Genomic DNA, 13,794 nt, shown 5'->3' with positions numbered 1-13,794 from the left:
CCTTAAAGGCCGCATTTTAAGGCCGATTACGTCACAGTGGCGCGCCGAAGGCTGTCCCAATTTGAAGGCTGCTCGAAATGCGGCCCTCAAATGTGTCCTTCATTTCCCTGAATTTAAGGCTGTGGCAGTGTAGACTTCGTGGCCCAACATATCCCACAATTCATAGCGCGGCAGTCGGTGTGGATAATTTTGCCGCAGATGGCAGAAGCGGAGCGGCCGAAGAGTAAACTGTGAAAAGTAAGTACTAAATATTATGTCACTTATTTATGTGCAAATGTTTAATAATGAGGAACATTAAAACATTACTGTTGGCCACATGTCGGCAAACTTATTTGCCATTAGCGATGTTTGTACGTTCAGCTTTTACTTGCTTTCAAAGCCTTTAAAATATAATAATACAATAGTCGACCTTAATCTTACAGAGAATGTAATGATTTTGTGGATAATTAAAGTCAGTCATATATCCACAAACACAAAAAGCTGAAAGTCAGTGATGCTGCTCGGTTTGCAGTCCTGAATATCACGGCACAAGCAGGATCCACTGCACTGTTAATGTTAGCTATGTTATATTGCTGCCTCTGTTCGGTGGTGTCGAGCCAAACGGACTTTAACGTGTGTTTGAACGAGCTGACGGTTCACTCGTTAAGCTGAAAGAAAGATGCTTTAATCACAGGAGTCACACATGTGTCCACTGTACCATCTGGGAACTCTTCTTGTTTAGCACTCGTAATAACACAAACACTAAATCCTCCTGTTTTGTAGCAGTGTATACACCTGAGACTGTCACCTGTCTGTCTGTCCTGCACTCTCTCTCTGTTTCTTTCTCTCTGATTGTGGAATAAAAGTATGAACATGTATTTATAAGTTACACTTGTGTTTGAATCCTGCAGCTTATCACACATTTGATTTCCATGTGTGACAACTGAGCAGCATGATGATTGTGAAGATCCTGCTGGGTGTCTTGTATCTCTCAGGTTGGCATTTGGCTGCTGCTATTTTGGGGGTTTTTTGGGAGCCAAGAGTGACCAGAAGGATCCTCCAGCAGCCACTGGGCCCAGGATCCTCCAGCAGCCACTGGGCCCAGGATCCTCCAGCAGCCACTAGGCCCAGGATCCTCCAGCAGCCACCGGGCCCAGGCTCTTCCAGCAGCCACCGGGCCCAGGCTCTTCCAGCAGCCACTAGGCCCAGGATCCTCCTGCTCCACCAGGCCCAGGATCCTCCAGCAGCCACTGGGCCCAGGCTCCTCTAGCAAGGCACCAACAAGTAAATCGACAGTGACTTCAACGGGCCATCACAAGGAAATACCAATCTCATCATTTTCAAAATGCCGCCTAAAAAAGCAAACCCAGGAGTTGAAGAGGAGTTGGAGGAGATTAGGAAATCGCTTACTTTCATGTCTGATGAACTGAGCAAAGTGGCTAAACAACAAGGTATGCTACATGACCTAATGGATGAAATAAAACAACTAAAAAACCTCATAAAGGACAAGGACAAGAAAATAGACGACTTGGAACGGCGAATCGAGGACCTTGAACAATACACAAGAATGGATGATTTAGTCATAAGTGGACTGGAGACGCAACACCGAACCTACGCCAGCTGGTGGAGGTAAAGACGGTGAAGATGCCCCGGTAGACGAGCTGCAAACGCTTGAACAGCAAGTGATAAAATTCCTTCAAACGAAGAATGTAAGTATTCAGAGCCATCATATTGCAGCATGCCACACGCTCCCCAGAAAAGACAGTAAAACAAAGCCATCAATCATTCTTCGGTTTGTGAGTCGCAAAACAAAGATTGAGTTACTGAAACAGGGTAAGAAGCTAAAAGGGACTGGTGTGTATTTAAATGAACATTTAACAAAAAAGACTGCTGAAATTGCAAGACAGGCACGCAGCCTGAGAAAACAAAATAAGATACAAGCGACATGGACGAGGAACTGCAAAGTAATGATAAGACTAAATGGCAATCCCGAAGAAGTTGTGATGATAAGAGAACTCAAAGACTTAGAGCAATATAAATAATCAGGAATCTGCTATGGAATCTATTGGAAAAGTGACGATTGGATAATGAACAATGGGTATGGAAAGTGTTTCTGGCCTTACGGCTCAAAAACAATGGAAACAACAACAACAAAAACACATAAATGACAAGTTTGGACACAGATTATAGGTTTCCATTCAGAGATATTGAAGAGGAGGAATTTGATTATGAGAAGGACTGTCAAGGTGGTTATTTTGCCACACACACTGAGAAAACGAACTTCAAAACGTTTAACTATGCAGAGCACAACATGCATGACCCTGAAAGTAACATTGACCCAGATACTCACTTCTACAATAACACCAATAATACTTGTGAGTACTATACAGATGACCAATTCAATATGAATATTAAAATGGCAAATGCATTGTCGGTCATACATTTCAATAGTAGAAGCCTGTATAAAAAATGTTTAAAATTACAGAATGTTTAAGTAAGTTAAAAAAGTTTAATATAATTGCAATATCAGAAACATGGCTCGATAATGAGAAAGTTAGTGAAATGGGACTGGAAGGATACGAATTATTTACAATGAACAGGGTGAATAAAAAAGGAGGCGGTGTTGCTTTATATGTAGATAAAGTTTTGAAATGTAGTCTGATTGAATGTATGTCAAGCACCATAGATAACGTATTGGAATGTGTCACTATTGAAATCTATGTTGAAAAAGCTAACAATATAATTATAAGTTGCATCTATAGGACACCAGGTTCATGCCTTGAGATATTCAATGAAAAACTTGCTGCTATGTTTAGCAACTTAAATGATAAAAAAGTGCAAATAATTTGTGGTGATTTTAATATAGATTTGCTAAACCCAAATGGACATCAGAAAACAACAGATTTCATCAATACAATGTATAGTAACTCCCTTTTCCCTGTCATTATAAAACCAAGTAGAATAACAACTGATACAGCTACATCGATAGATAATATATTCACAAATAAAATTGACCATGAAATAGTAGGTGGACTTCTTATAACTGATATAAGCGATCATCTTCCTGTTTTTGCAATTTTTCAAAATTATTTTGGGATTAAAACGAAACAAAAGAATCAAATATTTGATATGATACGACATAGAACAACAAGAGCCATTGCTGCCCTCCAGGTGGACTTAAAGGAACACAATTGGAATGAGGTTTTTGCAAATGAAGATTCAAATAGTGCATATGATGCACTCTTATCAACAGTAATTTCACTATATGAAAAAGCATTGTCCTTTAATGAAGATCACTAGAAAGCATCACAGATCAAATAAGCCATGGATCACAAAGGGGATAGAAGATGCATGTAAAAAGAAAAATAATCTATATAAGGGATTCATAAAACAGAGGACAAAAGATGCTGAAATAAAGTACAAGTTATATAAAAATAGATTAGTAAATATTATAAGAACAAGTAAGAAAGAATATTACCACAAATTATTGGAGCAAAGTAGAAGTAACACACAAGAAACGTGGAGGATATTAAACAGTATAATCAAAAAGGGCTCAAAAAATAAGAATTATCCAGATTATTTTAAAAAAGATAAAGATATTGTGCTTGATAAAACTAAAGACATTGCAAATGAATTTAATGATTTCTTTGTAAATGTTGGCTTTAATTTAGCAAAAGAAATTCCAGAGTCAAGAAATAATAACGACCTGAATAAACATATTACTCAGAATGTGTCCTCCATGTTTATTGGTGCTATAACTCATAGAGAAATAATTAACATTGTGAAGACATTTAAAAATAAAAAGTCCACTGACTGTTTTGGTATTGACATGATATTAGTTAAAAGTATTATAGAATATATAGTGCAACCTTTCGCATACATTTGTAATCTGTCCTTTCAAACTGGTGTGTTTCCCTCACAAATGAAAATAGCAAAAGTTATTCCAATCCATAAAAACGGAGAGAGATGTCAGTTTACCAATTATAGGCCAATATCACTACTCCCACAGTTCTCAAAAATTTTATAGAAAAGTTATTTGTTAATAGACTTGATAAATATATTGAGAAGCATAATCTCCTAAGTGATAACCAATATGGCTTTAGAGTGAAAAGGTCCACTTCGATGGCAGTGATGGAACTTGTTGAAGGGATATCGAATGCTATAGATAATAAGGAATATACTGTTGGTGTTTTTATAGACTTAAAAAAGGCGTTTGATACAATTGATCATTCTATATTAATGAATAAACTAGAGAGATATGGCATAAGAGGGATAGCATACAAGTGGATGAAAAGTTACCTGGATGAAAGATATCAATATGTCGAATTCAATAATGTAAAATCTAAGCAGTTGAAGGTAACTTGTGGTGTTCCTCAGGGCTCTGTGCTGGGCCCTAAATTATTTATATTATATATAAATGATATATGTAGCATTTCCAAACTGTTAAAATGTGTATTGTTTGCTGATGATACCAATCTGTACTGCTCAGGTTAAAAACCTAGAACAGCTTCTGACTACAGCGGAAAAGGAGTTAAATATATTAAAAAACTGGTTTGATGTAAATAAGTTATCATTAAATATAAAGAAAACAAAATTGATTATTTTTGGCACTAGACAAATGAAAACTGTATCTAAAATAAGGGTTAATGGAATTGAAATTGAAAGAGTGTACGAAAATAAATTTCTTGGAGTGATAATTGATGATAAGCTGAGTTGGAAGTCTCATATAAACCATGTGAAAACAAAAATGTCAAAAACCATTGCTATTCTCTATAAAACAAAGCATGTCCTGAACAAAAAATCATTATACACACTTTATTGTACTCTGTTTCTTCCATATATGACTTACTGTCTGGAGATATGGGGTAATGCATATAAAACGAACACTCTTCCTATTTTCAAGTTACAAAAAAGAGCTATAAGAATTATAAACCAATCAAACTATATAGAACCAACTAACATTTTGTTTATTAATCTGAATACCCTGAAATTTTATGATTTAGTTGAATATAAAATGGCACAGATAATGTATAAAGCACAAAATAACTTGCTTTGCCCCAGTACTCAGAAGCTGTTCAAAGTCAGAGAGAGTCAAAATGACTTAAGGGGAACAGATTTCTTTAAAAAAAACAAGATAAGGACAAATATAAAGCAGAGATGTGTTTCTGTTAGAGGAGTTAACCTGTGGAATAGTTATGACAGTGATTTTAAAAAGGTGTAGTTCATTTTCCTTGTTTAAAAATATGTTTTAAAATAGAGTATTAGAAAAATATATAAATCAAGAATGAAAAGAGCAAAAAAAAAAAACCCTCTTGATTCTTTTGCTTTGATGTAGTTACTTATCTAAGGTGGAAAGTTGTTTTTTTTTTCTTGTTTGTTTGTTTGTTTGTTTTTGTTTTTGCTTTGTTTTATTATTTGCTTCGAGCCCTGTGTACAGGAGCTGCATGCAAAAAGATATTTTGTTAAAAGGGTTGGCGTAATAAGCAAATGCTTCAGCCAATACCTTTTGATTAGCCTTGTCTCATGCTTTCTTGCTTTGTGGTAGATTTTTGTTCTGTTTTCACTGAGATATTTGAATGCTAATCAATAAAAAAAAAAATCAAAATCAAAACTGCAAGTGTCCAGAGTGAGGACAGACTGAGGGACCCACTGCTGCACATCATCTGTGAGGTTTTGCACCCCTGATGATCCACCAGGACAAACTCAGCAGTGTGTGAGGAAGAGGAGGAGGAAGAGCCAGCAGCAGCTGACAGATGGAGAGAATAGACAGACTGTTCCCTGTTTGTGAAGGACTGCTAGAAAGGTTTAAAATAACTAACTGTCTGTCCTGAATCAGTCTTATTAGGTAATGTTCAAATAAGTTTATCATTCCAGTGTTTTCAGTGTGGGAGAAAGTACTCAGGGCCTTAACGTTAAACACTATGAAATGCAGCAACAAGTTTAATGTTCAGAAACATAAAGTATGTATCAGCAGCAGAATGGAGCTAAAAATAAATGTTTGTTTCAGTTCTATGAAGCTTTGAGTATTTTGGATTAGTAGCACTGCTGTGTTTGTTGCATCATATTGCTGTAATTGTTTATATGCTTTATATATTCTGAGGTAAGTTGATCTATAGTGTTACATCATATTCTATAAGGATGTTGTGTTTGTTTACTTTCTGCCCAGTTTGACCCATTTAGCAGAAGACAGCCTATTTAAAGCTCTGATATCTATTCTGTATGACTTAAAGCAGTTATGACATGGTATGATTTTCTCACCCAATAAAGGAATATTTAATATATCAGTCTACTCTTCATTCTATCAGACACAGTTATCACAGCTCGTACATTTGCTTTTTACACATATATGTAAGTATTGAGCCAAATTTAGTAATGTCAACATTCTGAAGAAACAACATTTGTCTCTTATATATAATACATCTATATATACACTGTCGAAGATACTTGAGTATCTTTGAGTGAAGATTTAAGGTGATAGGACATATGAATAGCTGCAACTTGGATCTTTACTGAAGCTCAGTATTTGACACAGAGTTCACTCACATGAATTTCACTCACATGTGCTGTACCAGTGTACCTGCACATGTGATGTGACAATAGAAGTGATTTGATTTGTGAGTTCAAACTCACTGCTGTAATAACTAATAATGATTAATATAATAACTATAATATTGGCCATCTCATATTTACACTGACTTTAGTCTCATGAACAACATTAACTATTTGTTATTTACTAGCTAATCTTAAATGACTGTTCAGTAAAGATATGAAGCCCAACAATCATGTTTTACAGTCCTGTGGTCTCAGCCTCAGATACTTATTAAATCACACAAAGCTCGTGTAGAAACAAACAAATGAACAAAATATGTTCTCCTTCATTTCTGTCAACCACAGGTTTCCAGCTATCATGGTTGCTAGGCAACCTGGGCAGCGCGACTGAGGCTAGACCGTCCCATTTCACAAGCCTCACACTTCCGGCCTTAGCGGTCTTTGAGTACGCGGCCCTTGAGGACCGTTGAGGCTGCGTACTTTAAGGCTGCAGACCCTGAATTGGGATACAGCCTCTGTCTCCAAATTTGCAAGATGGCAGCCTCCACAAGCGGGGTATTTTGGCTTCATTTTTGCACAATGGTAGGAGGCGGGGTCGCGTCGTCCATGTTTTCTACAGTCAATGGCTGTGTCCCAATTCAGGGGCTGTGTCCCAATTCAGGGTCTGCACGCATGAACTACGCATTTTAAGTGCGATTACGTCACCGCCACGCGACGACGGCTGTCCCAATTCGAAGTGTACTTCAAATGCATACTCCAAATGCGCCGTCGATTTCCCCAAATATCAAGCGTGGTCCGGTGCACGCTTCCCATATATCCCACAATTGATAGCACGGCGGTGGGTGTGGATAATTTTGCCGCAAAATACGGCAGAAGGGAGCCCCCGAAGAGTGAACTGTCAAAAGTAAGTATTGAATATGATGTCACCTATTTATGTGCGAATGTTTAATAACGAAGAACATTAAAACATTGCTGTTGGCCACATATCAGCAAAGTTATGTGACATTAGTGATGTTTGTAACTTGTTTAACTTGGGTTTAAAGCCTCCACACACACACACACACACATATATATATATATATATATATATATATATATATATATATATATATATATATATATATACACATACATATATATATAAACACACACACACACATATATATATAAACACACACACACACATATATATATAAACACACACACACACATATATATATATAAACACACACACACACACACACATACATATATATATAAACACACACATACATTATATATATATATATATATATATATATATATATATATATATATATGTGTGTGTCTATATATATATGTGTGTGTGTGTGTGTGTGTGTGTGTCTATATATATATGTGTGTGTGTGTGTGTGTGTGTGTCTATATATATATGTGTGTGTGTGTGTGTGTGTGTGTGTGTGTGTGTGTGTCTATATATATATGTGTGTGTGTGTGTGTGTGTGTGTGTGTGTGTGTGTCTATATATATATATGTGTGTGTGTGTGTGTGTGTGTGTGTGTGTCTATATATATATGTGTGTGTGTGTGTGTGTGTGTGTGTGTGTGTGTGTGTGTGTGTGTGTGTCTATATATATATGTGTGTGTGTGTGTGTGTGTGTGTGTGTGTGTGTGTGTGTGTGTGTGTATATATATATACACACACACAGAGCGGGGAAAATAAGTATTTGACACATCAGCATTTTTATCAGTAAGGGGATTTCCAAGTGGACTATTGACACAACATTTCCACCAGATGTTGCCATCAAGCCAAATATTGAAGTCATACAATCAAATCAGAACATATAAGTATACAAGTTAAACCATAATAAATAAAGTGAAATGACACAGGGAATAAGTATTGAACACACTTTATTCAATACTTTGTAGAAAAGCCTTTGTTGGTGATTACAGCTTCTAGACGCCTCTTGTATGGATAGACCAGTCGTCTGCATTGCTCAGGAGTGATTCTGGCCCATTCTTCCACACAAACGGTCTTTAAATCTTGAAGGTTCCTTGGGCCTCTTTTATGAACTTTAATCTTCAGTTCTCTCCATAGATTTTCTATGGGATTTAGGTCAGGTGATTGACTGGGCCATTCAAGCAACTTGATTTTCTTTCTTTGAAACCACTTCATTGTTTCCTTGGCCTTGTGTTTGGGATCATTGTCTTGCTGAAATGTCCACCCTCTTTTCATTTTTAGCTTCCTGGTAGATGGCAGCAGATTTTTATCCAGAATGTCCCGGTACATCTCTCCATTCATCCTGCCTTCAATAATATGAAGTCTGCCAGTACCCCTTGCTGAAAAGCAGCCCCAAACCATGATGCTTCCACCCCCAAACTTGACTGTTGGTATGGTGTTCTTGGGGTGGTGAGCAGTGCCATTTCTTCTCCAAACATGGTGTGTAGAATGACTGCCAAAAAGTTCAATTTTGCTTTCATCTGACCATACTATAGTCGTCCAATAATCCACAGGCTTCTCCAAATGCTGTTGCGCAAATTTTAACCGAGCCTTGACATGCTTTTTGTTCAGCAATGGAGTCTTGCGTGGTGAGCGTGCATGGATGCCATGGCGGTTCAGTGCATTGCTTATAGTTTTCTTTGAAACAACAGTACCTGCTGATGCAAGGTCTTCCTGAAGTTCTGTCCGAGTGGTTCTTGGCTCTTGGAGAACCCTCCTGATTATTCTTTGGACTCCTCGGACAGGGATCTTGCGTGGAGCACCTGATCGTGGCAGGTTTATGGTGAACTGATGCACTTTCCATTTCCGGATAATGGCCCCCACAGTGCTCACAGGAACATTCAGCATTCTGGAAATGCACCTATAACCATTCCCATCAAAATGCTTTTCAACGATAAGATTACGAAGATCTTGAGAGAGTTCTTTGCTTTTACCCATCATGAAGTCTTTCCTGTGTGCCTTCTGGGTAATGAGGAGCCTTTATAGGCCATCAATTAGGACTAAAGCAGCTGATATCAATTAGTACTGATAGGGGACAGGATTTCTCTATCAATACTGACAGATTTCAGGTGATCTCCTGGCTTTCTATGTCATTTTGCCCCTTGTTATCTCCATGTATTCAATACTTATTCCCTGTGTCATTTCACTTTATTTATTGTGGTTTAACTTGTATACTTATATGTTCTGATTTGTTTGTATGACGTCAATATTTGGCTTGATGGCAACATCTGGTGGAAATGTTGTGTCAATAGTCCACTTGGAAATCCCCTTACTGATAAAAATGCTGATGTGTCAAATACTTATTTTCCCCGCTGTATATATATATATATATATATATATATATATATATATATATATATATATATATATATATATATATATATATAGATACATATATCATAATAATCTGACAATACTATGATATTGGCCATATTATATTTACATTACCACAGTGAGATGGCTTTAGTGAACATGAACAACAAGAGCTAATTGTTATTTACTAACTCACAGCAAATCCAGCATGTCCAAATTAACACTGTCGGATTTGATTTCAACACTATTAAAGTGTCTATATGGGTCCACACCAGAGAGTGTTAATTTAACTCTTTTTGGAGAGTTGGTACGTTAACTCTGATTCAGTGTTAAACACCAAATCTGTCTGGAGTTGATAATTTAACACTTTGTGTTAAGAGTTTATATATTAACTCTCAAAGAGTATTTTAGTTTAACTACGTAAGAGTTATCTTCTAATTCATTCTAAAAAGCAGGAATTTTACTGTTCTTAACTTCTAGAAATTTCTTTTGGAAATAAACATTTACTAAAAAGACGCAATGGTTTTTGAAAAACATTTATTCTGAACTGTGCACCACAATTTCAAAACATTTTCTGAAAGATGTAACAGTGTACATGTTCTCACTTTCATTAGAATTTTGTTTATCAAAAGGTCTGACATGGTAAATGCAAATAACAGCATTCTCATCACTTATTTCTTCAATACAATATGCATGTCCTTCATTCATCCCTTTGTGGAACTTCAACGCACTTCTGCTCTCCCCCATATTCCATCTTCACAAGCATATCCTGTGCGGAGATCGAATAAAAATTAGTTGACACTAATTAATGGCACAAATAATCCAGTAAACAATTGCAGCACAGTAAAAAAAAGGAATCCTCTTTGAGCCATTACTTGTGTAAAGTATTTTCCCAAAAGACAAGGACACAGGCAACATGTAATACTGAACTAAATGTAAAACCTCAACCTTTTTCATTTTTACCTAAACCGTGTGCACAAAACTCTGGAGGGATCTATGCTAACGTAGAATCGAGTCAGGACGTCAGCTACTGCTGTTTGCTCGTTTGTTTGTTTGTTTGTTTTTTATGGGCGATCGTTTTCAGGCTTCAAGTAGCACCATTATACCAACATTTCACATTCTAGACATTGTTTTAGGTGTGTTTGACTGAAAATTCACATGCAAGCTTTTTTTTTAAGGCTGCGGTATTTGCCCGCAAACAATACCTTTCAGCTAGCTAAAACAGAATGTTATGCTATCACCGAGCAACATGGCTAATGCCTTTCACACAGCTTTGTCTCAACTCCAAAGAGCCACAGAAGTAAAAGCTCATAATAATAATTGAAACAATCTTTGAAAAAATGACTTACCAAGCATGGCAAACAACTCAAATATGTAGAGCAAAATGTTCTGAAACGGCTTCACTTAAGCTTCGATTGGAGCCGTGCTGGGGGCGGAGTCTGTCAATTTACTCTATTGGTGTCATAGCCCCTGTAGGAGTTCAGAGTTAAGAGGTCAAGAGTTAATGTTTCCATTGTAACACCTCCAGATTTGACAGAGAAACACTCATTTTTAACACTCGATTTTAACTACTATCATTTTACACCTCAGAGTTACATTAAAAGAATGTGACTCTGCTTAGAGTAAAATTAACTCTACTTTTGCAAGAAGACTATTAACACCAAAACATTTAACACTTTTGAATTTGCTGTGTACTCTTGAAATGACTGTTCAGTACAGAAATGAAGCCCAACTATCATGTTTTCCAGTCCTGTGGTCTCAGCCTCAGATACTCAACTAATCAAAGTGATGTCATGACAAAAATGAATGACCAACAAAACGTTTTTTCTCCTTCATTTCTGTCACACAAAGCTGTATGAGACGTTTCTCGCGGTTAGTATCATGGTTCCTAGGCAACCTGAACAGCGCTATGAAGGCTAGACCGTCCCATTTCACAAGCCTCTCACTTCCGCACTACGTAGTACGCGTAGTGCGCGTACTTCAAGCGTGCAGACCCTGAATTGGGACACAGCCATACGCGTTTGAAGTACACTTCGAATTGGGACAGCCGTCGTCGCGTGGCGGTGACGTAATCGCACTCAAAATGCGTACTTCAAGCGTGCGGTCTCTTAATTGGGACACAGCCGATATTTACTGATTTCGAAATCCAATACTTGTTTCTTTCAGACTCGTGAACCATGAACAGATGCCTCTAAGATTTGTAATGAGTAGTTATTTAGTTACTGCTTACTCTGCCTAACTCCTTGGTTCAGAAACACCTGCTGTCAAAAGGGAAATTGCATAGTGCCCTCTGGCGGTCAAAGTATCAAAAATCGACTCTCATAACATGGTTGAAGGGTATGGAAGCCACTAAAAAAAAAGGATCCATAACTCAAAATTTCGAGTTATTTTCTCAAAATTCCGAGTTATTTTCTCAAAATTCCGAGTTATTTTCTCGAAATTTCGAGCACACCATCCGCTCCGAGCTCCCTGACCTGCACTCAATCTACAGCAGGCGGTGCTGGACCAAGGCCAGGAAGATCGTGAAGGACCTCAGCCATCCCAACAACGGACTGTTCTGTCTGTTGAGGTCTGGAAAGCGATTCCGCTCCCTGAAGACCAACACAGAGAGACTGAGGAGGAGCTTCTTCCCGCAGGCGATACGGTCTCTCAATCACACCACCACACAGTACTGACCCACACATATAGTTCTTACACACAGGGGACATTCTGGACATTGTTTTCACTTCATCACTTAAATCACTTTAAGCATATTTGCACTGCACAAGACATAATGTGGATTGCACAACACTGGACATTATATTCTTCATTTCCAGTTAATACTTGTACAGCTGCTGTTATTGTGTATATATATATTTATATTTCTTCATACATTCTTATATAGTTCTATACTGTGTATTGTGTATTTTGTTGTATTTTTTTAACTTTAATTTATATATTTTATCTTATTCTTTCCCAGTTAAATTTACCTTTCATTCTAATTTGTGTTGTACAGTTATTTCATTTTTAACTTTAATTTTTATATTTTATTTTATTCCTTCCTAGTTAAATTTACCCTTTTTAATTTTCATATTTATTTCCTATCTTATTCATAGCCTTTTCTTTTTTTCTTTAGGTCACGAGCAGTTGTCTAAGCATTTCACTGCATATCGTACTGTGTATGACTCTGTACGTGACAAATAAAATTTGAATTTGATTTAATTTGAATTTGAAATTCTTGGTCCCAGCTTTTACCACAAGAGGGCAGCGGTGGTGTTTTTTGTACACAAGACGTCCCACAGGCTGCACAACAGAGTGCAAATGAGGCCAAGGGAAGTATCACATCAGATAATCTCAGAGTATGTGTTGTTATAAGTGGACACTACTAAACTTTGTTTAGTGACAACAAAATGCCATGCGAAATTATGCCAACTACGTGAGAACCAAAGGAAAAAAACAGATTACATGAGCCCAAACAACTTTTTCCTTTTCTTTCTGTCATGAGAAGCTAAAATACATGTGCATCTTAGCAAATACCAGCATAGTCAAGCCTGGTGTGGTTGTTGGATGGAAATACATTGTGTTCGTGACTCCAAAAACACACATCAACAATGATTAATAATAATATTTGTATGAGATTGTTTTCTTCATTCTAGCAAGTGAAGTTGTTCATAAAGATTATTAAACACCATTAATTGCAGTTTTAGTCTCTACCTGTCCATCAGTCTTTGTTTAGTGTTACCAACAGTAAAATTCACTCAACTTTTTGCATATATTTAAAACAGACTGAAATGGCTTTTTAAAACATTTAAGAATAATCACACAATTCCCGTGGAAAAGTGGGTAAATGTGTAAAACACCATGTCCCATGCATTATATGTTGTTGTGACGATTATTACGACTCCAGAAACAATGCACACTTTAAAATGTTGTCAGGGTTCCTGGGTCGGTGACCCAGTGTTTTCAGTTCACACTCACTGTTTATCTACTGCCTGT

The sequence above is a fragment of the Aulonocara stuartgranti genome (genome assembly GCF_965226115.1).
Source record: "Aulonocara stuartgranti genome assembly, chromosome: 7".
NCBI lineage: Eukaryota > Metazoa > Chordata > Actinopteri > Cichliformes > Cichlidae > Aulonocara > Aulonocara stuartgranti.
The sequence above is the reverse complement of the archived record's forward strand: the minus strand, read 5'-3'. Positions refer to the sequence as shown.